The sequence below is a fragment of the Panthera pardus genome, unplaced genomic scaffold, assembly GCF_024362965.1.
Source record: "Panthera pardus isolate Hobbes unplaced genomic scaffold, ASM2436296v1 HiC_scaffold_21, whole genome shotgun sequence".
Classification (NCBI taxonomy): domain Eukaryota; kingdom Metazoa; phylum Chordata; class Mammalia; order Carnivora; family Felidae; genus Panthera; species Panthera pardus.
The window spans coordinates 67,789,566-67,814,331 of NW_026526777.1; the positions used below are offsets into that span (position 1 = coordinate 67,789,566).

General features: G+C 58.3%; 1 long non-coding RNA gene across 1 annotated transcript; it reads right to left on the reverse strand.

Moving 5' to 3' along the window:
- Positions 1-7,832: 7,832 nt before the first annotated feature.
- On the reverse strand, positions 7,833-12,052 carry LOC109250475 (uncharacterized). Its single transcript, XR_002073040.2, has 2 exons — positions 11,819-12,052; positions 7,833-8,756 (listed from the first exon to the last, which is right to left on the reverse strand). It is a non-coding gene; the product is annotated as an uncharacterized LOC109250475 (long non-coding RNA).
- Between the last annotated feature and the right edge of the window lie 12,714 nt (positions 12,053-24,766).

Sequence of the window (24,766 nt, forward strand, 5' to 3'; positions counted from 1 at the left end):
GGCTGGCATGGCCCACGAGCTACGCCCGGGAACAGGGACTCTGGAGCGGCCCAAGCCTGCGGCTCGGTTGGCCCTCCCACACCCACCGGCTGCCCCAGCAAAGGTCTGACACCCCCGGGCTCCAAGGGGGACATGGCCCCCCTGAGGAGCCCCCACGCCCAGCCTTTCACCTTTCTTGGGGAAACCTCCCCACCCCCTCCTGGGTCGGCCCCCCAGCCCAGAGGAACTCAGCCCAAACCTCCTGAGCAAGCCTGAAACCCAGCACAGACTTACCCCCACCTCGGTCGCCCGCACCCCCCCCCCCACCACCATGGGGAAAGGGACATCAGAGGAAGCTCCTCGAAAACGAGTTAGGCCTCTCCCACCATCGCTGACAGATGGGCCCCTGAAAATGACGCGGCGGACCAAGCTGTCGCTCCAGATAGCGAGGACGCCACCCAAGACCCCCGGGGCGCAGGTCAGAAGGACTCGGAGCCAGCGCAAAGAGGCTGTCCCCGCCAGAGACGGGACGGCGTGTGGCAGTAAGGACAGGGGCGTCAGGAGACTGAAGCAGGTTCAAGCGTATTTAAGTCTGTGCACCTGCAGCGGCATTATAAAAAATAGAAAGAGGGGCGCCAGGGTGGCTGAGCCTTGAGCGTCCAGCTCTCGATTCGGGCTCAGGATCTCGCCGTTCATGGGACGGAGCCCTGTGTCGGGCTCCGTGCCGTGTGCAGAGCCGCTGGGGGATTCGGTCTCTCCCCCTCTCTCCGCCCGTCCCCACACTCTCAAAATAAATAAATGAACTTGAAAAAAGAAAGAAAGAAACTAATCGGTTATCAGTTAAGGATGCTAATAAACTAATTCGTTATTTTGCAAACTGACAAATGAAAGGGAAAGCATCAAGTGAGAAGCAAGGACAGAAAGAAACCAGTCTGTTCTGAGTAAATATATCCCAAGATGTTAACGGAGGAGGAGGAAGAGGGGGAGGAGGGGGTGGAGGAGGGCCAAGGGGGGAGGAGGAGGGAGAAGGAAGGGGAGGGAGAAGGGGGCAGGGGGAGGGGGGGAGGAGGGGAGAGTTTAGCCTGCAATGACTCTGAAGTCCTGGAAACAGGACTGTGCCCTGCAGGGTCAACGGACGGAGTCCCCCGGGGCCAACAGGCAGGGGTCCCGGGACATGGTCCCGGACAGAAAGTCCCGCGAGCAGGGACGCGGGGACCTTCTCTTTTTAGGCCTTTTAAAAAAAAAATAGAGACAAAACACAGCAGTGGTGGAGATCAGCCCTCCCGGGAGCAGACTGGCCTGGCGTGAGTCCCAGCTCCGCCAGGCGCCAGCCGCGTGAACTTGGACAACTCACCTCCCCTGTGCCTCGGTTTCCCCCACTGCGAACGGGGACAACACCGTGGGAAAGGCTGGCGCAGCTCCGGTCGCAGAGCGGACGGACGAGTCGCGAGCAGCGGTGACCGTAGTGGCAGAAAGTGGATCCCTTTCCTCGGCCGCGCTCTCCTCCGCGGGGGTCTCTCCGCGGCTGGGGTCACCCGGGGCGCCCTCCTGCCCCCGTCCTCCCCGAAGCCTGCCCCCTCGCGGGGAGGGCGCCTAGAAGCCGGGCTCCAGACACAGGCTTTTCGCTGGGTGCCCCCTCGGAGTCTTCTTGTTAAATCCCCGCTTAGACAGCGGGGGACGGAGGTGTCACGGGCTTTTTTACAGGGGAAGGGAGTCAGGGGGTCAGGGCCCACGCAGGGCTGCGGCAAGAGCCGGCAGTGAGAGCCCAGCTCACGGCTGGTCCCGGCACCCCCAGCCCACCGGCCTCCAAATGGCCTTTGCAAGGTGGGCTTCCCGCCCCCACCCCCAGATCTGGTCTCCCGGCCAAGCTTTAAGCCCTCCCCGAGCGGGGGACCCCAGTTAGCAGGAACTGCCATCCAGCACGCCAGGCACAGGGCTGGGTCCTGCGAGCTGGTGGCCAGCACCAGGGCCTGTGGGCGGCGGCTGTGACAGGAAGTCACGGGAAAGAGGCAAGAGAAAGGGGGGGCTGCTGGGTCGCAGCTGGGGGTGGGGGGTACCTCCTAGTCTGGCGGACAACCAGGCAGGTACAGCCCGGCCCATCCACCTGCCTCCCCTCCCCTCCCCTCTTCATCCAAGCGCGGATCCAAATGAGGACCTCGTGGCAGAGGGACCAGGAGGGCAGACGGCAGAGCCGGGAGGTCTGAGGCAGCCCGGAGCCTGCTCAGGATTCTCTCTCTCCCTTCTCTCTCTGCCCCTCCCCCGCTTGAGCTCCCTCTCGCAATAAATAAACTTAAAAAATTGTTTTAAATTTATCACAGATAAATCTATTGCATCTACTGAGGTGGTTAGACAGCTTTTCCCTTTTAATCCGTTAAATAAGGCAAAGGTAGGGGCGCCTGGGTGGCTCGGTCGGTTGAGCGTCTGACTTCGGCTCGGGTCACGATCTCACAGTCCGTGAGTTCGAGCCCCATATCGGGCTCCGCGCTGACGGCTCGGAGCCCTGAGCCTGCTTCGGATTCTGTGTCTCCGTCTCTCTCTGCCCCTCTCCCGCTTGCACTCTCTCTGTCTCTCAAAAATAAATAAATATTAAAAAAATAAAAAAAAAAATAAGGCAAAGGTCCACCTGCAGTTCTCTTAGAGCAAACCATCCCAAACCTCCAGGATAAGCCTAACGTACACGTAGTATATTATTTTTTCATGCCGTGTTGGTGTCTTATTTGCTAATACTTTGTCTAGTGGTTTTGCATCTATATTCCTGAGTGCGATGGGCCCGTCTTTTTCCTTCTGACGAAGTCTTTGGGTTTAGGGTCAGCATTGGGAGAGGAAGGTACTAGAATCCAGCTTTCATCTCGGCACAGAAATCCCTGGAAGCTAATTGTTTTTTTCTTTTTGTTAATGTTTTTTATTTCTGAGAGAGAGAGGCAGACAGACAGAGCACAATCAGGGGAGGAACAGAGAGAGAGGGGGAGACACAGAATCCGAAGCAGGCTCCGGGCTCCGAGCCGTCAGCACGGAGCCCGACGCGGGGCTCGGACCCACGAACCGCGAGACCGTGACCTGAGCCGAAGTCGGACGCTTAACGGACTGGGCCACCCAGGCGCCCCTCTGAAAGCTCATTTTTAATAAACAATCAACGACAGCTGGTAAGGACGGCTTTGTTTCCCTAAGTCCCTAAAAATCAAGTACTGAAAACTTGTTTGGGGAGCATTTTCTTGGGGGTTGACATCACACTCGGCAAAATGCAGTCGTAAAGCGTGTCTTGTTTGTTTGCAAAGATCTGGACGCGTTTCCCCGGCTCTGTTCCCCCAGCACCTTTCCTAGCTGCCGTGATTCCTCCGAGTGGCCGGTGGTGTTCCACACACCCGTGGGATTTTGCCAGCCTGGCAGGGGTCCTGAGAAGTGCCAAAGCTGGCTGGATGTGACGTGAGGGTTTTGGGCAGAGCACGGGACCCGCCGCGTTCCTCGCAAGAAGTTAAGGTCACGGCGAAGTGATCATAAGCTGTGGGCTCCCGGGTGAGGGCACTCTGGTCATCATTCAGATGGAAATTTCTAGATTTTCTTCCGGGCAGGCAATTCAGCGTGAGGGCATTTTGCCCCCCGGTGGCCCCACTCAGGAGCAAGGCGCCCTTGTCACCGCAGGAGGGGCTGGGGCCAGGTCTCCCGGGCAGGGCCCGGCAGGGCCCAGGCGCAGCCGTCTCTGCTGTCCCTGGGTCCCCAGTGCCCGAGATTCCAGGAAGCTCTCAGGGCAGGGAGGGGTGTAGCTGCCAAGTTCAAGTGCAGGAAGACACCTGACCTGTGCCCCTCCCCCCCCAGCCATGCATCACGTATCACTGGCTTTTCTCCTTTCCTCTTGGCCGCACCCAGGCCGGGGCCAGACAGGCACCCTAATCACCAGATGGGGCCCTGCCCGGGAGGCCCCCGCGATGGCAAAGCCCCGTCAGGCTCCACTTTGCATGAAACACAGGGCACCCTGAGGGGTTCCTGGAGGCCGAGGGGGCACCTCATGAGGTGGCCGGCTGCCTACAGAGAACGTGTCCGCGCTTTCTCCTCTCGCCCCCTCTCCTTCCTTCCCACTGGAAGGAGAGAAGAGAAGAAAGTAGGAAGCGAGAGAGGAAGGGAGGGAGGGAAGGAAATCCGACGGAAGAGAGAAATGTGGACGCGTACAGGCAAGTTTTAAAAAGAGAGAAAATGGGGCGCCTGGGGGGCCTCAGTCGGTTGAGCATCTGTCATCAGCTCAGGTCACGATCTCGCAGTTTGTGGGTTCGAGCCCCGCGTCGGGCTCTGTCCTGACGGCTCGGAGCCTGGAGCCTGCTTCGGATTCCATGTCTCCCTCTCTCTCGCTGCCCCTCTCCTGCTCGCATACTGTCTGTCTCTCTCTCTCTCAAAAACTAAATAAACATTAAAAAAAAAAAATAGGCCTTTTGATTTTTTGATTTTCTACTGCTGCAAAAACGAACCGTCCCAAAACTTAGTGGCTTGAGCCCATCAACAAAGAAACACTCTCTCTCGTGAATCTGTGGGTTGATTGAGCAGTTCTGCTGGGTTTTCTTCTGCTGCGGTGCGGTGGGGGGGGCTGGGCTGGACGATCCGAGGTGACTCACTCACACGTCTGGTGCCTTGGTTGGGGGTGGAGGGAGGCTAGCGTGGGCTTTTATTTTGAGAGAGAAAGAGAGAGTGTGTGTGTGTGTGAGGAGGGGAAGGGCAGAGCTAGAGAGAGGGAGACCCAGAATCCCAAGCAGGCTCCAAGCTTCGAGCCGTCAGCCCAGAGCCCGACGCGGGGCTCGATCTCCCAAACCGCGAGCCCGTGATCTGAGGCGAAATCAAGAGTCAGACCGTTAACCGACTGAGCCACCCAGGTGCCCCTAGGTGGGTGCTCTCGCCTGCACACAGCTGGACCCCCTCCACCCAGGCAGCTGAGTCCTAAATTCCAAGAGCTCACCAAGGAGGGAAGGAAAGTCGCCAGTTGGCTGCGTGCCCCGTCCCGTCCCCTGCCTCTTATTGGTCACAGCAGCCATAAGACCAACCTAGGTGGAAGGGGAAGAGAAAGAAACTTCACCGCTCAGTGGGGGAGAGTGACAAAAACCTTGTTACCCTCATTAATCCACTACAAAAACGTGAACATATACGTATTAGCTTCTGGCTTTTAAACTGATGAATGGATAAACCAAATATTAAAAGTCACCTCTGTTACAGGGCACCCGGGGTGGCTCAGTCAGTTGAGCGTCGACTCTTGATTTCGGCTCAGGTCACGATCTCACGGTTTGGGAGTTCGAGCCACGCATCTGGCTCCTTGAGGACAGTGTAGAGCCGGCTTGGGATTCTCTCTCTCCCTCTCTCCCTGCCCCTCCCCTGCTCATTCTCTCGCTCTCTCTCTCTCCCTCAAAATAAATAAATAAACAAAGAAATTTTTAAATCACCTCTGTTAGTAAAAGTTACCTATGCAGGGAGAGAGAATGGAAGTCAGACTCTCCTGAATAGATCTGGTTATATAGTTTTGACTTTGAATCAATAATTTATAATAATAAACAGGCAATATACCTGAAACTCACATAACATTGTATGTTAATTTCGCTTGACTAAAAAGTAAAAACCAAAAGTTAAAAACAAAACATGGAAAAAAGGCAAGTCTTAACAATCGAAAGCAGGGGCTCCCGGCTGGCTCGGTCGGTGGAGCGTGTGACTCTTGATCTCAGGGTTAGGAGTTCGAGCCCCATGTGGGGTGTAGAGATCATTTAAAAAAAATTTTTTTTTGATGTTTACTTACTTATTTTTGAGAGAGAAAGCACGAGCGGGGGAGGGGCAGAGAGAGAGAGGGAGACACAGAATCTGAAGCAGGCTCCGGGCTCTGAGCTGTCAGCACAGAGCCCGACGCGGGCTCAAACCCACGAACCGTGGGATCATGACCTGAGCTGAAGTCGGACGCTCAACCGACTGAGCCACCCAGGTGCCCCTAGAAAACCTTTTTTAATTGAAGACAAAAGGAAAGAAATTCACCTAACTGCAAATCCAGTCACTAGCATAACAACAGAGAGAAAATAATTGCTTCCAATGACTTTCAAATACAGAATTTCGATTATACAGTCCTGGTAGGATATATTCTAAGACAAAACAAACCAGAAAGAAATGTTAGGCCCCACTCAGTAATCCTATTCTTAGCCCAATAGGCACACAGCTATTTTGAAACTATTATAGTTTTATTGTGGAACCAGGCAAATAAGGGATTGTGTTGAAGTCACTAAAAAACAAGCTTTCAGCAAAGAGAAAAGGAAGGAAAGCATAAATTCAACCAAGTTAAGTACGAACTCTGTAATCTTGCATGTGAATTGGAAATATCAGTATGAACTCATAATTCTTTGCCTTTCAAAAATATGAGCATAAAAACATCGCATTTTGTGACATTTGTATAAATTTCAAAACCGAACAAAGCCTCTGACGTTAGAAGTCAGCTGGGTGGTCTTCTTTGTGAGGGGTTAGTGCCTGGGATGGGAGATTAGGGGGCCTTCCAGGGGCTCCCATCCATTTCTCAATCCAGATACTGATTAGGAAGTGTCCTCGTTCTATGTGAAAATTCATCAAGCTGAACGTTTACGATCTATTCGCTTCCCTGTAATACGTGCTCGGTTTCAATGAAAAGCTTAATTAGAAACAAACAGGGGCGCCTGGGTGGTTCTGTCCGTTAAGCATCTGACTTCGGCTCAGGTCATGATCTCTCGGTTCACGGGTTTGAGCCCCATGTCGGGTTCCGTGCTGACAGCTCGGAACCTGGAGACTGCTTCAGATGCTGTCTCTCAATCTCTCTCTCTCGCTCTCGCTCTCACTTGCTCTCTCTGCCCCTCCCCCACTCGCACTCTGTCTCTCTCTCAAAAGTAAATAAACATTTAAAAAAAACAGTCCTTTAAAACAAACAAACAAAACCCCCTGAGCTGAGTGCCATCAGGACTGCAGGTAATGACAACCCCATAGCACTGAGCACGGCTAGTGACCAGATGCGGTTCTCTATGCACCATTTCCTCCCAGAGTAACCACGGCTCCTCGGAGAAATGGACAAGTCTAGGTCTGGGGCAGGAAATGCCTAAGAGGAGCGTGGGGTATCTTGCTGCACCAGAAAAAAAGGAAGGGCTGAGGTCACATCAAAAAGTCAGAGGAGCCAACCCTGAGACGTACCCACTGACCTAAGCAGAGACCATCTGAAGAACACAAAAGAATAGTAATTGCAGTAGATTGGAGGCATCGCACCGATAGAAATCTGTGTGCCCTAATGTTACCAAAAAGGGGCACCTCGGTGGTTCACTCAGTTGAACATCTGACTCTTGATTTCGGCCTAGATCGTGATCCCAGTGTCATGGGATCAAGCACCACATCTGGGCTGAGCGTGGAGCCTGCTTAAGATTCTGCCTCTCTCTCTCTCCCACACACACTCTCTAAAAAGATAAAATAAAGGTTACTAAAAACAATAAAAGCCACTGGTCAATATTCAAGGCTAGGGCATAACTCCTTACTCTGAATACTGACTAAAAGGAGAGATATCCTTCTTTGTAAGAGGTAATCGTCAGACAACAAATCAGAAGAAATGATAGCCTGGAAAAATCACAAGTTTGCAACCTCTAAGGAAATCACAGATCTGAGCTGCTAAGCCCATCTCGCTGGTACGACCTGAACCCACCTGACAAGACAAACCAGACCCCGCGCCTCGTGCCGGACGCGGTAAAGAGCATGCAACACGACCCGTAAAAATCTTCTTGCCTGAAAAATGCAACTGGGACCCAGTGGCCAAGGAGGGGGTCGGGGGAGGCAGGGGTCCACCCGTGTGCAGGCGACAGAGAATTTTAAACCAATAATAAAACCAACACAAAGTCAGTTTGCTTTTTATTATCACCGGGCACCGGCCGCCCTGAGCGACGTCAGTGATAAAATTCCTCTTCCTCCAGGAGATCTGTCCCCGGTGGTTCTCCAGCCTTCACACACCTCTGCCTGAATAACAGCTTACAGAAAATATGGAACAGGGAGGAATAAGTCACCTGACATCATAAGGCAGCATTCATCGCAGTCCGGAAGACGGAGCATTCTACGGGGCAGACGGCCAGGGGTCTCCAAGTGGGGGAGGGAAAGGAATGGAGGGGTCCAAGGAGACAACCGATGAGCGAATATGCAGGCCTCAGGGGGCGCCGATTGGACAAACCAAGCTGGTTAAAGACCATCCGGTACAGGTCATTAAGTTAACACGCGCTAGGCGTGACAGTGACCTAACGGCTGCGTCTTACACGCGAACATATCAAACCAGTTCAAAATGACCCAGATTCGTTCTGACCCAAATGTCACGGCCTCTAGGATCGGCTTCAAAATTCTCCAGCAAACAAATGAACGCCAGCGAAAGCGGGCGGAACCGAGCGAACAAGATGGGCCGTGACTTGGGTGATGGATACACAGGGATTCCTTACAATCCTGTCTCTTTCTTTCTGGCTCCTGTTTTCTCATAAGCAAAGAGAAGCAACGTACGTACAGGAGTAAGTGCCGTGGTGTCCTCGCTGCCGTCATCACCGTCAGACCCCGGGCTGGGGCTCGGATGCGAAGCAAGCGGCATTTAATTGGGAGGGAGCGGCAAGAGCCAGCTCAGGTGTGGCCCGGTGGTCACCCCGGGGAGCTGAAGAAAATGTCACCGCAAACAGGTGGCACATGATCTAGCCACAGGGCTGGCGTCAGGAGCTAAGGCAACAGTCGGACATCCTTGGGGACGGCCACATGGTCTCAGGCCTCAGGGGACAGGGGGACCCAGGGGGCTAGGGACAAAACAAGGGGCTGGTAATAGTGAGGAGAGCCTCCCTCCACGGGACCGTGACACGAGTCATAAACACATCATCACCGACTCAGGTTACAAGGGGGCCCTGAGCTCAGGAACAGGGGGCGGGTTCCTGGGTCTGGATCCAGGTTTGGTGGGGGGGGGGGGGGGGGTCCCTGCAGTGACGCCCAAAGTGGGGCTAAGCTCTTGGCATCTCCCCACCCGGGACACGACCGCGCAGCCCCAGAGGCCCGGGCACGGGGGGAGCCCACGGAGGGGGCGGCCTGAATACCGATGGTTCTCACCCAGAGACTGCAAAGGGGCCTAAAGGCAGATCTGTGTCGCCCAGCGCTGGGCAGGACGGCCAGCACCAAAGACACCCCCGCCCCCAGGCACATGCTTGCCAACTGCAGGCGTATTTCAAAAGCAGTGATAAGGGGCCACCTGCTGCTCGGTTGCTCCAGCTTGAGTGATGGTTAGGGAGCGGGGTTCCTGTCACACGGCCCTCCATGCGCCCATCTCCCTCTCTTTTCTCACTCCTCCCGTCTGCCATCTGTATCTGAGAATGTGCGTGTGTGTATGTGTGTGTTTACGCATGCGTGCCTGCACACGTGTGTGCGTGTGTGTGCACGCTCATGTGCACATGCGCTTGTCCCCTGTGCGCGCTCGTGTGCGTGTGTGCCATGCATGTGTGCACGTGTATGGGCGTGCGTGTGCCATGCGCTTGTGTGGGCGTGCACACTCGTGTGCATACTGTGTGCACGCGCTTATGTGCATGTGTGTGCGTGTGCATGCTGTGTGCGTGTGCACACTCGTGTGCATGTGTGAGTGTGCTTGTGTGTGCCCGCTGCGCGCGTGCACACTCGTGTGCATGCCGTGTGTGCGCACTTATGTGCATGTGTGTGCGTGTGCGTGCTGTGTGCACGTGCACACTCGTGTGCATGCTGCGTGCGCGTGCACACTCGTGTGCATGTGTGCGTGTGCGTGTGTGCTGCGTGCACGTACACTCGTGTGCATGTGTGCATGCACACTCGTGTGCGTGCTGTGTGTGCTTGTGCGCGCTTGTGTGTGCACGCGTGCATGCTTGCGTGTGTGTGCGTGCACACTCGTGTGCACGCTGTGTGCGTGTGCACACTCGTGTACATGTGTGAGTGTGCTTGTGTGTGTATGCTGCGTGCATGCACACTCGTGTGCATGCTGTGTGTGCGCACTTATGTGCATGTGTGTGCGTTTGCATGCTGTGGGCGTGCACACTCGTGTGCGTGCTGTGTGTGCTTGTGCGCGCGCTTGTGTGTGCACGCGTGCGTGCTTGCGTGTGTGTGCATGCACGCGTGCGTGTGTGTGGTCATGAGTGTGTGCACGCATGCTCACGTTGCTGTTGTGTGTGTGTGTGCACTTACGCACGTGCACGTGTCTGCGTGAAGGTGCGTGTCGGAGTCAGGGGAGGTAGCATGTCGGTCTCACACGCCCTCTTCTTTCACCGGCCTGACCTTTTTATCCCCATCCCCACTTCTGTGCCTTCAACTGTGCGAAAAGACCCTGCTGTCCCCTCCAAGAACCTTCCCGGTCCGGGCTTTGCCTGGGGCGGGAGCGGGTCAGGAAGCAGCGTATCTTGAGCTCACTGCTGGGGCTGAACCAGGGAGGAAAGGAGGGACCGGTGGGCTGGCCCAAGTGACACTCCTGTCCCCCGAGGTCCTTCCTCTCCGCACCCCCCCCCCCCCCCCCCCCCGCGCGCCCGGCCCCACCCCCACTCCCTGTGCAGGGCCAATGCCCTCCTCCGAGGAGGGCTTTACGCCCTCCGGCACAACAGCAGGGCGGGTGTCAGGAGCTGCCTGCCGTGTGAACGAAAGCCCACTTAGGAACCGCATCCTGCCGTCTCTCCCCCGCCCCCCGCACCCCAGCTGCCTGCACGGGCCAGCGAGGTCCTCTTCTTGGGGACAGAGGGGTGACCTTGCCCCAGCCTCTGCGGAACCCTCCCCCCCCACCCCCTTACAGCCCTCTCAGGATCATTCTGAGACACCTCGGCGTCTCCACTCCATGGAGACGCTTTAATTCGTTCCAGAGCTGCTAATTAAAGGGAGAGCTGCTGTGCGCGGGTCGGGGGCTGGGGGGGGGGGGGTGCGGAGGGGACTCCCAGCAAGCTGGGGTCCGGGTGCTGTGTGAGCCGCGGCCAGGCCGTCCTGGGGGGGGGTGAGGGGGGGGGGTTAGGGACACGCCACGAAACAGACGCAGCTCCAAAGACCCCTCTGATGCTCACGTGTGGCTGTTTGGTTGTTCTGATGAGAAGACACCCGAGCCTCATCATGACTGGCGGGCCAGCTCGCAGACAAATGACGGACACACTCCAGAGCGGGGGCGCACCGCGCTCTCTGTCCAGGGGACTGACTGACGTCTCTACGGAGATGCTTTCAGACTTCCATGCGGATTGAAGGATGGCCCCAGGGGACAGTGAAAGGCCAGTGGGGGCCTGGCTGTGGCCCCGGTGGCATTAATTGGCCTTTTAAGACCCTGGTAGCTTTGGGCCCCTCTGCTCGCCAGCCCCATGAGAGTCCCCAGTCTTACACTTGCAGACTCACCCCAGCCTCGCAGCCTGCCCAGTTGGGGGGGTGGGGGGAGACATGCAGAAGGGGCTTTGGCGAGACAAGGGGCTGGAACTGAGGAGGGGAAACAGAAAGGGGTGGGGGAACCCGGGAAGGTGTCTCTGGTCACTTGGGCGGGGGCTCGCCCGGAAACGCAAAGCCCCCCCGAGAACGTTCCCAAGGCCCCGGGACCTGCCCTCCCTCTCTGCCCACCTCCCTCTGGAAGGCCAACCTTCCAGCGAGCCGTGCCCACCCCCCCCCCACCCCCATTCCCAGGCAGGAGCACCTGTATGGAGACCTGGAGTGAGTCACGGCCCCCCTCTCCGCGCACCTCTGGGCTGGTTGGGGGGTTGGGTGGAATAAGGTAACGGATCCCCTCGCAGGGCAGAGGGCTTGGCCCTGACGTGCCGCGACCTCCTCCCTGCCCCCGGGGGTGCCCGGACGGGCCTCCCCAGCCAGCCGCCTTCCCTGCTCCCCCAGACACCTGGCTGGCCTGGCGGTGCCCTTCACGCCCGCTGCACTTGTTCTGCCCGCGGGCTCCGCCCAGGCACATCCAGGAGCAGAGATCATCAAAGCCTGCCTTTGCTCGCTGCCCTCCTCCGCCTCCCCCTCCCCGACGGCAGGGGCGGGAGCCGATCTGCCCTGTTGGCTGCTGCACGCGCACCGGGTACCCTCCAAAGAAGGGAGCGGGTGAATGTGCTGCCTCCACGCCTGAGCACCCCAGCTTCCCCTGCCTGCACCCCCTTTCCTCCAAGGTCGTCAGCTCTCCAGAGTCCCCCCCCGCCTGCCTCTGGAGGCCTTCCCTGAGCCGCCCCGCCCCGCTCGGAGCCCCGCCTTGGCTCTCACCCCACGGGACCAGGGTTCAGTGGGCACGCTTCCCCGCGCGCATTCAGGACGTCAGCCCCAGGGCCCACGTTCCAGACACAGAGGTTCAAAGAAAAGCAAACGCCATGCACACAATTGGCGCGGAGGGGGGAAAACATCTCCTTCTCAAAGCCTCCAGCCCACAGAACTCCCCTAGTCCCTTCCGGGGACCACAGATGCTCGGCGACAGTCGAGATCCGTCTTCCAGAAGCAGGAACTGGGGAGTATTTCTGGCCCAATTAAGCTTTAGTGCTTGACAAGAAGCAAAGGCAGCCTGGTCTCTTTCCACGCCTAATGTGCGAAACATACGGGCTCCGCGCATCTGGGCGTCTCGCCCACCTTCCAGCACCTGCTGCCCGCCCGGGACCGAGCGTGCACACTCTTAAGGTTTGTGAGTTCGAACCACACATCGGGCTCTAAGCTGACAGTGCAGAGCCTACTTGGAATTCTCTCTCTCTCTCTCTCTCTCTCTCTCCCCCTCCCCCACTTATTCTCTCTGTCTCTCTCTCTCTCTCTCTCACAAAAAAGAAAAACCATTAAAAAATTTTTAAGAAGAGAAAATCGAGCAATTATCTCCATTTCAAAGGTACGAGAACTCTAACTGCTTGTTATGGTCACCGGCGGCCTCTCGGGCTCGTGCGTGAGAACAGCGCCGCGGGGCTAAGGTGGAAACTTCCAGGCAGGACAGATCGTTCGTCATCAGTTTCGGCCGGGATCGGGGCTGGAGTCGTGATGTCTGGTGGAACAATGGATCGGAGGGTAGATGCGAAGACAGATTGGTACTTTAAGTACACACGCCTGCAAAGCTCTGAAAGAAGGCAGCCCGGATCTACCCGCTCTAATACAAGCGGCCCCTGAAACAGACCCCGTTTAGTGCCAAGAGCGTCTGGCTGTACTTAAAAAGGAAGCCTCTAGCAGGCGGCTGGTCCTCCGGGCTGGACCCACCCTGCCCTGATCCCCGGAGGCCTGACCCTCTGGAAGGGTGAGAGGCAGCTTGGACCATCAGAGCGAAGTTATTTAGAATAATATTAGGCTCCAGTGCCTAACTGAGCACTTTAATTAATTGAGTCACCATTAATTGAGCACTTACTGTATGCCAGGTGCTTTACAGACTTCCAACATACCGACCTCACGGATCCCCAGTGAGAAGTATGTTTAGGCTTATGTACCAGATGAGGCAACCAAGGCTCAGAGGGGGTAAGCAACTTTCCCAAGGTCACACAGCCCGTGACGCAGCCGGTTGTCAAACCAGGACAGCGCGATGTCAGAGCCTGAGGTCTTGACTGCTACCTCTCCCCTCCATTCCCCCCCGCCTCCTCTCAGCAAGAGCAAACAGGGGGCGCCTGGGGGGCTCAGGCGGTTAAGCGGCTGAGCCTTGATTTCAGCACAGGTCGTGATCTCACAGGGTGTGAGTTCGAGCCCCTACGATCGAGACCTGTTTTTCTATCCAACCGTCATTCGGTGGGACCAGCCGGGGCTGCTGACCAGCTGGTTTGCACTGTGCGGCTGTACCTGTGGATAAAATGCTGAAACCCGTTCCCACTGTGGGCAAGGATCCACTGTCCTGATGCTTGCCTCCTCGGCCCCATCACCCCGACCTCTCAGGAGCCCCCCCGGTAGGGCAACACCCAAGCCTGCCTGGACCCCCGCGGGACCCTGGTGAAGCAGGCTGGCTGGAGGAAGGGCCCAGGGCCGGGGGGCCACTGTGGCCCAGAAGGGACCAGAAGCTCGGGAAGTCAACGCTGGAGAGTTGGCCCTGAGTGGAGCGGAGCGAGGTGAGGTCAGAGGGGGAGATGAGCCTCAAAGACAGAGGCTGGAAGAGTAAGGACGATGTGGTTAGAGGCTTAGGAGGGGGCCCGGAGCTGGGATTCCAGTCTAATGACGCCAAAAGCATAAGGGAGCCTGCGGCCTGTTTCCCGGGGTCCTGGTGTGCGGCCCGCGGGCCCTGAGACCGGGTGGGAGGAGGCCCAGGGCCGACCCGGGAGAAGCAGTTCTGTGGAGGCTTGACTGAGGAAAAGGAGGGCAGTGCCGGCCCCTCTCCTGCCCCCGAGCCCCCGCTGTGTCTGCGGCCCCTCTCCTGCCCCCGAGCCCCCGCTGTGTCTGCGCGGGGCTCCCGTCCCCGCGCTCTGACTGTGGGCACGCGAGCCCATTGAGGACAACTCGGCCTGTAGCCTCCACCCTCCCGGGCCTCCCCTGCGCTGCATGCGGTTCAGTGGGGTTTTTATTACAGATGGAATCAAATAAGTCAGAGACAGCTCCAGAGGGCGGTGTGTCCAGCAGAGTCCAGTGGGGCCCAGGCACGACCCCTCTGGCCCCTTCTCTCTGAGCCTTCCTCCCTGCGGTGCCCACCCAGACAGCTTCACTGCTCTCAGGGCCGCCAGGGGGCTCAGCAGGGTTTAAACCCAGGGTCCCCTTCCCTACCACCAAAGCATCGCGATGAGGTGGGGCTTGGGGTTCCATGCCCGCTGCCTTAGAAGGCTGAGCAAGGCCCAAGGAGGCTGAGAGCCAGAGGCTGGGGGTCTGGGCCCTGACCAAGCCATCGGGACCCCACCTTGTCTCCTCTCCAGCCCTGTATGGTCTGGTGAGTCGCCCCACTTTCTCCTCTGTAAACTGGGGATAAAAACTCCTGCAGGGGGGTGGCGGGAGGGTCGGATGAACTCAGTGAGGGGCCTCTGCTTGGGCTGAGTCCGTCCGCACTCGTGTGCCTGTTATGTTTTATTTCTACATCTAGCGCGTGACCTCTCTGTCTCCATACATTTTCCCTTCTGTCGGAATCTCCTTCCGAGTCTGAGCTCAGACCCCTGCAAGGTGGGCCCAGGCAGCAGACTCGGGTTCAGGACCCGGGACACATCCGCACAGACCGGCTGGACCAGCCCTTCCCGGATAACACAGATGCTTCGTCCGGGCTCGCAATGCCCCAGACCCAATGAACACCGCAGACTTAGAGCAGGCTTGCAAATTAAATCCCGTTACTGGCTCCACAGGGCATATCCTGCTCCCAGGGCCGTGTGCCGGGAGAGGCAGACATCAGGCTTGTCTGGCACCCGGGGCTTCCGCGTGTGCTGCGTCAGGAGACAGGCACGCCCATAGGTTCATTCCAGCCTTGTTCGGCTTCAACGACAGCCTCGGTGTTCGCACAGGAGCCTGGCAGTCAAGGCATGGGACCCCACTCCTGCCATGAAGGAGCACGCGTCACTCCTCGGGAGGCAGCGAGGTGGCAGGTGACGTGGGGAGAGACTGAGGCGGGCCTGGCTCAGCCCTGGGTCTGCCGCTTACCAGCTGTGTGATCCTGGCCGACCCGGTCAGCCTCTCTGAGCCTTGGTTCGTCGTCTGCTTGATGGGGAAGACCCGCCTTGAGGGCCGATGGCGAGATGAAAGGAGATAATGTCTGCAACGCACCTGCTCGGCAGAGGCTCGTTCTTCCCCACCCCCCACCCCCCCCCCACCCCCCCCGCCCAGCTCATCCAGACGGTCAGTTACCAGCACACGTGTCTGGTTCCCAGCGGACGACGGTGTGTGTCTCCCTCCAGAGCCGATGAGGGGTCAAAGCCAGTCCCTGCCCCAGGAAAGGTCCTGGGGGAGGCGGGGGGACAATTTGAGTTCAAGCCCTGTTGGTGGAAGAGACTCTCCGGGCCCTTGCGTGAGAATCAGTCCCGCCCCCCGCTGTCACAGGGGCCCTGACTGTCTGCCTTACGGGTATTCCAGCTCAGATTCCAGGACACTCGGTTTGTCCCCGTGGCCCTCCCTCTTTCTGTAACTCAGTCCCCAGAACCGTATTGCCACAATCTGCCTCGGTATCCCCACCTGAGCCATGCCCTGGGACTAGGTATCTTACCTTCCCCAAAACTCAGACCCCACTCATTGAGCCAAACCCCACTCCCAGAGGACGAAGGTCCCCAAGGTCAACTGCATGTGCCTGTTGTCCGAGACGTCCACCTCCCTGGGACGGCGGGGTGCCTGCGGGCTGCCCGCTCCTCCTTCCCCCTCCCCCCAGAGCTGTCTGAGCTCAGCCCCTGCTCGGAGCCCTCAGGGGATGCCGGAGAGGCCCCGGAACCCCAAACGGTAGCACAAGACGCGTCTACAGGTCCTTGTCCTCTCTTCCTCCAAATCCCCCCCACCAAGAGGAAAGCAAATGCATTCTTTGAAAGTAAACCCAAAGCCTAGGAGAAAATGAGACGCGATAATTATAGACAGGAGATTTCAACAAAGTTTAAAGAAGACGGAAAGCAGATGGAGAAGGAAAGTTGGCAGAGGGGGCTGTAAACTAAAGCTCCGGCGAGGCAGGTTCCAGATGAGAAGCGAACCCATTTGCCTGCGGAAGACCAGACACACTCGGGACGGGGAGGCAACAGGTGTAGAGAGTAGTGGTCCCAGTTCTCGGTCCAGGGCGGAGAAGGGGGGTGGGGGGCTCGCGTGGAAGCCTGCTCGAGCCGGACCCCAGAGTCCCTCCCCCGCCACGCACCGGGGCGAGAAGCCCAAAGCTTGTTCTCTGGAGAAGCTTGGGGATCCCAGGCCGAGCGTGGAGGGGAGGAAGGTTCAGGAATGCAGTCCTGAAACTTCACGGTGGATTTCCGATTCCCGTCCTCCGCTCCTGCCGAGGCACCCTGTCCCCGGGCAGGCAGATAGAGGATTCTCCTCTCTGGTAGTTGAAGTGCCCCCGGAGAGAAAGATCCCCGAACACCAGCAGCCCCCACGCATTCAGAGCGTGCGGTGGCTTCACAGAGCTTCTCTGGAAGGTGAGCAGACGGTCAAGGGCTAACAGATATTCATCATCTCACAGTTTCGCTGGGTCAGGGGGCTGAGCACGGGCCGTCTGCAGCCCCATTAGGGCCCAGATCAAAGCAGCCGGGCTGTGTCCTCATCCGCAGGCTCGACCTAGGAAGAATCTTCTTCCCGACTCACTCAGGTTGTCAGCAGAAGCATCTCCCCGTGGTTGCGTGACTGAGAGTCCCAGCTCCTTACTGCCGTCAGACCTACGGGCCACAGGAAGTCCCCAGAAGCCACCACGGTTCCCTGCCGCGTGGGCTTCTCCACCTCGGCCGCGGCCTCTGTCAAGCCCACGGGGACGGCCTCTGGTCCCAGTCCGCTAAGAAGGAGCCTCATCCAACAGTAAGGGGCAGTAACCCCCCATCGCCTTTGCCACACTCAAGGGGGGTGAACGCCAGGAGACCGGGATCAGTGGGGTCACCCTAAATTCTATCCGCTCACCCCCCTCAGGCCTCTGCCAGCGCTTGTCGTGGTCGGCCGGGACTTCCCCGAGCACTCTGGGACACTGGGACACACAAACACCTTTTTTCCCCCTGTTTTGATTACTGATAGCAAATGCCAGGCGGACTCATCTGCCCCTCATTTTTTTGCACTTAATAGATGCCGAGATCATTTTACATTGGTTCATAAAGAGATTTTTCATTGTTTTTCCGCCGCTGGGGAAGCCATTCCCAGCCCTTTCCTACTGCAAATATCTCCAGGGGAGGCCGTTGTGCAACTACAGCTGCCTCTGGGGAGTGGGACAGGAAAGGGCAGGATCCACTGTGACCATTATAAGCTTTTGTAAGTACTTGATCTTGACTCTGTACACACAGTACTTCGATAACTATAACAAGGACCATGGGATCTCCTCGGGGGTGGTGGGGGGGAAGGCTGGCTACACGGGGAGGCCCTCCTGCCCTCACCACCATTAGCACAGGCTTCCAAGTCACCGTGAACTGTCACCCGCCCCCCCCCCGACCCCCCGCCAAGCCTCTTTCTTCTGCAGGGCTCAACATTTATTGAGCATTAGCTATGTGCCAGGCGCTTGGAGGATGGGACGCGAGGGGGAAAGAATGCTTCTCTTTTTAGGCAAAATGTCCCACGTGTCCCTCTTAATATGTGAAGCCAAAACACCAACACAGTCCCCGAGTGTCCAAGGGGCGGGGGGGGCGAGACCCTGTGATCCTCGGCCTGCCGCCCAGCTCTGTCCCAGGTGGACGACAGACAGAGTGTAGTGTTTGTAGCAGTGAGGCAGGTACACAGCATCTTCACTGGGTAACGACACCACGCCTTGCCGCTCAGTGTTCTGTCCCCGTCCTCCCACAGCAATGCTGCCTGATGTCACCGTCAGGGACGTTTACTGAGTGCCCTCCTGTGATTAGACCGTGTAATCCTCACAAGACAGCAACCCGACAAGACAGTATCGCTGCTATACCTTCTTTATAGATGAGGAAACTAGACCTCTGGACAGCGCCAGCGATCTGCCTGCAGTCACACAGCTAACGAGCGGCAGAGCTGGTATTTAAACCTGTGTCTGCTCATCTCCAGGCTCTTAATCTCAGCACCGTGGGGTTTGTCCCATAAATGCACAGCAAAAACATATTTTCCATTTTCCTTCTGGCGAGCACTGGCCCTCTTGACGACCCACGCTGACGTCCGTCCAATGACCACAACTGGTTGGGTGTGGTCTCTCTAACATGTACAGATCCACTCAATGCCGCTATCGGCCGGCCCACATTTTTTCGGTGTGGCTGAAAGGACTTGAGACCGCCCTCAAATGCCTTGCCCAAGTCAAGCGGGCAAGGCCACCTGAGATCCCATCAAGGCTTTCCCTCTAGAGCTTCCCGAGGGGACAAAGTATCAGGGAGCCCAGCAAGCTCCCTGCCCATCCTGTCCCCTGCTTCATCCTTGGCCACTGGGGTTGGCTTTGCTCAGGGGGCTCTTCTGCCCTCCCAAAAGCCAGATCACAAAGGCAGCTGCTCGCTGGGAAGTGACAGGAGGAGGCAGAGGGTGAGATGAGGGGCATTGCCAAGTGGCGGAAGTGAGATTAAAATGTATCTAGAAGCATCTGGTGCTGGGGAGCCACGCTGGCTCGTTTATCAGCCCAGGACAGCAGCCCAGAGGACGGGCCATTGGGACCGGGGGTCCAGCTCTTATCACACCCTGACTGCTAGAGGCGCAGGCGTGGCTCAGGCCCCCACCCCAACAGCTTCTGTCCTTCAGTCAAGTGGACCCGTGATGCCAGATCTTTCTGTTTGTCAAAGAAGCTGCAACTCCGGACTTTTTTTTTTTTTTTTTTTTTTACTGAAATCTCCCAGTTTTTCCATCCTGGCAAGGAATGCAGTGGAAAACACACACACACACACACACACACACACACACACACACACTCACACACACACACACACACACACACACACGTGGGTCTGATGGCATCAGCCCAGGGGCCACCCTCAGGCTGTACAACCTGCCCTGCACAGGGGTCCCTCTACCTCTGGGGCTTGGGAACCTGGCCTGGCAGTCTGCCAAGCCTCCCGCGCCCGCCCCCACACTCTCCAGGAACACAGACCCGGAAGCACCCCAGGGAGGCTGTCCCCTGCTCCCCAGATGAGCCCTCGCACCTACCCAGCTGGCAGAGGGAGAGCCAGGGAGCGGGACAGAGGCACAGCCCGTGCTTGATGGACAGAGCAGGGGAGCCGGCTGCCCTGGGCCTCTGTCTCCCCTGAGCAGAAAAAGGCTTGAGTCACCTTCTGTGATGGGAACCCCAGATCCTGGGCCCCTGGGCTGGGGCCACCTGCCTTTGACCGTGACCGCACTGGCTGCCGTTATTACCCGGGATGCAGGGCGGGGGAGGGATGGCCGCAGTTACAAAGGATACGTCAAAGCATACACGAAGGACGAGACGCCCGGCTGTAAAGGAGCCCAGAGAAGTCCCACAGCTGTCGTCTGCCCGTCCACGGTCCCCGGGGCAAAGGGACAGAAGTGACCCCCTGCCGGTCCCTGCACCCTGGCTGGACCGGGAGGAAACCTCTCCCTAGAGGCGCAGGTGTCCTCACTGAGGGGTGGGTGCGGCCTCCCAACAGCCTCCAGAACCTTCCCTGGGGGTCACTGCCCTCCAAAGCTCTTCCCTGCGAGGACCCTGGAGGCATCTTCCGGCCCTCCCTGCGGGGGGGGGGGGGGGGGGACATCTCCGAGGGGCGGCGGTGTACCTCAGGTGTTGTTTCTGCGGGCTTCACCGGCCCTGGAGGGGAGGAGGTCAAAGGAAAGGGCAGGGGTGGGGGCGGCTGCAAGCCCGAGCCCCTCCCGCTTGCAGCCCCCGCCGTCTGCCTGCAGGAGGCTTTTCATAGACTCCACCTGGCTCTGTGCTGAGGCGGAACCGCTCGGGCGCCTATCAATAGAACGCGGCAGAGGGTGACCAGGCGACAGATTGAGGGGTGGGCGGAGCGGTTCCTCTTCGTGCTGGGGGGGGGGGGGGGGGGCGGTGAGAGCCCGAGGCTGCGGGCGCCCCCGCCCCTGCTCTGCGCCCTTGCTCTCCCCGCACCCCAGCGCCCCCGCCCCTGCTCTTCCCCCCAGCGCCCCCGCTCCTGCTCTCCACCCCTGCTCTGCGCCCTGAGCGCCCCCACCCCTGCTCTCCCCACTGCTCTGCGCCCTGAGCGCCCAGCCCCTGATCTCCACCCCTGCTCTGCGTCCTGAGCGCCCCCACCCCTGCCCTCTGCCCAGAGCGCCCCCTCCCCTGCTTTCCGCCCTGACTGCCCTTGCCACTGCTCTGCACCCCTGCTGTCTGCCCTGAGGGCCCCCTCCCTGCTGTCCGCCCTGTCTTTCCCAGGCCCTGCCAGGGGGACTCCGGAGCAGAGAAGCTTGGAGATCCTGGAGACTCCCTGCTCCGGGACTCGCCCCCCCCCCCCCCCCCCGCAGTGCTGGAACTCGCCCTGTGGGCCAGGTGTCTGCAACCCTTCCCTCTCCCCTTGCGCCCTATTTTTGGACTGAGTTCTTCTTCCCAAAAAAGCCTTCTCTCAGGGGCGCCTGGGTGGTTCAGTCGGTTAAGCACCTGACTTCGGCTCAGGTCATGATCTCACGGTCTGTGAGTTCGAGCCCCGCATCCGGCTCTGTGCTGACAACTCAGAACCTGGAGCCTGCTTTGCATTCTGGGTCTCCCTCTCTCTCTGGCCCTTCCCCTGCTTGAGCTCTGTCTCTCTCTCTCTCTCACTCAAAAATAAACAAACATTAAAAAAAAATTTTTAAAGCCTTCTCTCGAACCTGCGTGCCCTCCACACGGCCGTTGCACGTGGCACTTCTTCACCATCAAACTTCATAAGTTACGTCCTCAGAAGGCCTCCCTGCCCCTCGATCTGGGTCAGTCTGCCCAGCAAGCCTCTCCCACGAGCCACGAGTCCCCTCCGAGCGCGCCCCTGCTGGGAACTGCCCACCAGGCTGTCCACGGGAAGGCGGGGTTCCCCCAGCGCCTGCACCCCCAGATGACTAAACCACTTTTTGAAATTAAAAAACTTGCCAAAGTAAACAATGTGTCATTTAGAGGCACAGAGGGACGGCTGGGTGGCTCAGGAGGTCAAGCACGAGTCCGAGTCTCGATTTCAGCTCAGGTCTCGATCTCCCCTCCCCGTTGGTGGGATGGACCCCTGCCTCGGGCTCCTGGCTGTTAGTGCAGGGCCTGCTTGGGATTCTCTCCCCCCGCCCCCCGCCCTTCTCAAAAGAATTGAAAGCAGGGGCTCGAACAGGTAGGTCTGGACAGCGATGTTCACAGCAGCATTATTCCCGGAAGTCCAAAGTTAGCAACCCGAATCCCCACCGGCAGGTGAACGCGGAACTCGGATGGTGTATCCATACAGGGCAAGATTGTTCGACTTTAAAAAGGAAGGGGGGGGCGCCTGGGTGGCTCAGTCGGTTAAGCGTCCGACTTCGGCTCAGGTCGTGATCTCACGGTCCGTGAGTTCGAGCCCCGCGTCGGGCTCTGTGCTGACAGCTCAGGGCCTGGAGCCTGTTTCAGATTCTGTGTCTCCCTCTCTCTCTCTGACCTTCCCCCATTCATGCTCTGTCTCTCTGTGTCTCAAAAATGAATAAACGTTAAAAAAAAATAAAATAAAAATAAAAAGGAAGGAAATTCGGACACCTGCTACAACATGGACAAGCCCGGAGGATGTTATACTAGGTTAAAAAAAAAAGAAAAAAGAAAAAACCCACGATGACGTCACAGCAGGGGGAGGGGAGGGATCCACAGAGGGCGCCGCTGTGCTGTGGGAAATACGGGGGCTCGTTCTGTTAGACTCGTCTCGTTCACGGCCTGTGCCCACACCTGCCTCCTCCGCGGCCACATACGGATGCTCTGTGTCCTCCTGGTTCTCAGGCACGCATTTGTAACACGTAACCTCTCGGAAATCGGGCTGCATCTCACAATCGGTGGGCTAAGAACCAAAAAGCCTCGCGCCCTAACGGGTTTGGTAGGCCGCTTTCTCCGTGGCACCTGGAACCGAGATGCTTCTGGCGATCGATGATGCCTCAGAGGAGACGAAAGACGCCGCCCGTATCCGTAAGGAGAAATATTTCCGAATAAGTGTTTCCAGAACCGCTTTATTGAGAGGTGAGGCACCTACAACACGATTCACCCGTCGAACGCGTACCATTCGTTGGCTTCCAGCGTATTCACAGAGCTGTGCAACCACAGCCAACCGGAGATCACGTTCATCACCCCCACGAGGGTTCCCTGCACCCTGACATTGCTGCCCATTGCTCTGTACACTCTCGGTGCCCGACAGCCACCAACCCACTTTCTGTCTGCACTGATCTGCCTTTTCCGGACGTCTCGTATCGACAGACTCAGGCAACAGACGCGGGGACCGGTGTCCCGTCACCGGCTTCTTTCACACCCAGGGAGTTTTCAGGGTTCATCCCCGTGGTAGCATTTTGCCTCATTTCCCAAGCGGTCCCATCAGCCCCCAGCTCACTGGAATCCGGCTGCTGAACCCACCACCGCCTTGACCTTGCCTGTGTGCTCCCTGGCTCCTCCTCCCCGGCCCTCCTCACTCTGAGTACAGGAATCTCAAGAGGCTGGCCCTGACGCTCGTCCCCTCCGCGGTCCCCCCCCACCCCCCAGCGGTCCCCAGCAGCCTGGCATCCTCAGTGTCAGGACCAAGTTGCGTCCTCAGCCCCGACCTGTTTGCAGCTGCCCTAGACGTTTCTCTCTGGGTGCTCCACCCACGGTGTGAAATCTCTCCGCTGGGTGACCCTGTCCTTCCGGCTTCTCTGAAGCCACTCCGGTTCGGCCTGGTACTCGGTCATTCGGCACCAGTTTGCGAGCCGTGCACCTGCCGGAGGCAGGTTAAGAGGAGGAAATGAAGCCCCTTCTCCCAGGAAGCTTCCACTCTGGGGCGAGAGACAGACGCTAAGATCCACACGCGGGGGGTGATGGGGTCCGTGAAACAAAGCAGGCCGGACGGGTAAAGCGTGACAGGTGCGCGTGCCGGCTGTCCCCCGCCAGCTGCTCTTCTCCCCCCGACCGTCCGCTCTTTCTCCTCCGTGTCCTGTGCCCCCGGAGGCCGACCCGTAAGTGATTCCTTCACCCGCGCTCCTTTCCTCTGACTCCCGGTCGGATGAGGCAGAAGGAAGAGATGCCGGGGACACCGGGGTGGCTCAGTTGCTTAAGCGACTGACTCATCCAGCTCAGTTGGCTAAGTGACTGACTCATCCAGCTTCAGGCCCAGGGCTGGGAATTGCTTCTCAGGGATGCCTGGGGGGTCTCACTACCCTAGTCAGGTGCTTTCCCTGCCTCTGACTCATTGGGGCCCCTCAAGATTCCCGTAGAAGGCACCTCGTTTCCCGCGGGGCCTGGAGTCACACTGGAAAGCTGCCCTTTCTCACAGAGCGCGCGGGGACGACCTTTCGGACGCGTCCACACTGAGGCAGAGGAGGGTGGGGTGTCGCTTGGGCGCTGTTCTCGGCCCCCCCCCAGGTCCCCCGCCCCCCCATCCCCAGCCTGGTAACCACCGCTCTCCTGCTCGCCGTCCCGCGATTCCAACCCCGGCCGGCCACACGTGTCCGAAGCGCACGGCTGGACCGTCCAGCATCAGGACCTTCTGTCGCTTCTCCTCTGCTCGCTAAGAAGTGTTCCTCGTTCCCCCGAACGGTCTCGATGCTTCGTCCCCCGTTGGAATCTTCCGCGGGGCCCGTGCCAGTGAGCCGATGCTGGCAGGAGCTGGAACAAAGTCCCCCTCCAGAAATCGCAGTCCTCCAGGAACACCCCACCGTCCTCTTACACAAATTCCTGGATCTGGGACCAGAAAGGGTGATTTACATACACTTAGAAGATGAATTCAAAAGCCACTAAACCCGAGCCAGTGAAGGTAGAACTCAGCGCAATTCACTACGGTCGCACTTAAAGTCGACGGGAAGGTGACGCCGTATTGTGAACGTTCTCCTTGTACAGCAAACACCACCGGCCGCCACACGCCTGGGGGGCCAGGGGCTGAGCAGACACCGCGCCTACTGTGGTTCTGCTGCCCAACCACCGCCGCCCCCGTCCCCCCAGCCGGCTGGTAACCCCTCTGTGACTTTGAGTAAAGCAGATTGTCCTCCACGATGTGGGTGGGCCTCGTCCAAGCAGTTGAAGGCCTACACACAACAAAAGACGGACCTCCCCTGAGCAAGAGGGGATTCTGCAGCGGTGGCCCTCACACCAGACCTGCAGCATCGGCTCCTGCCGGATCTCTGCAACCAGGTGAGCCGACTCCTTCGACACGCTTTTGTGTGGACACACCCACTTGGTTCTGTTGCTGAGAAGGACCCATCACAAGGCTGCAGCGGTGAC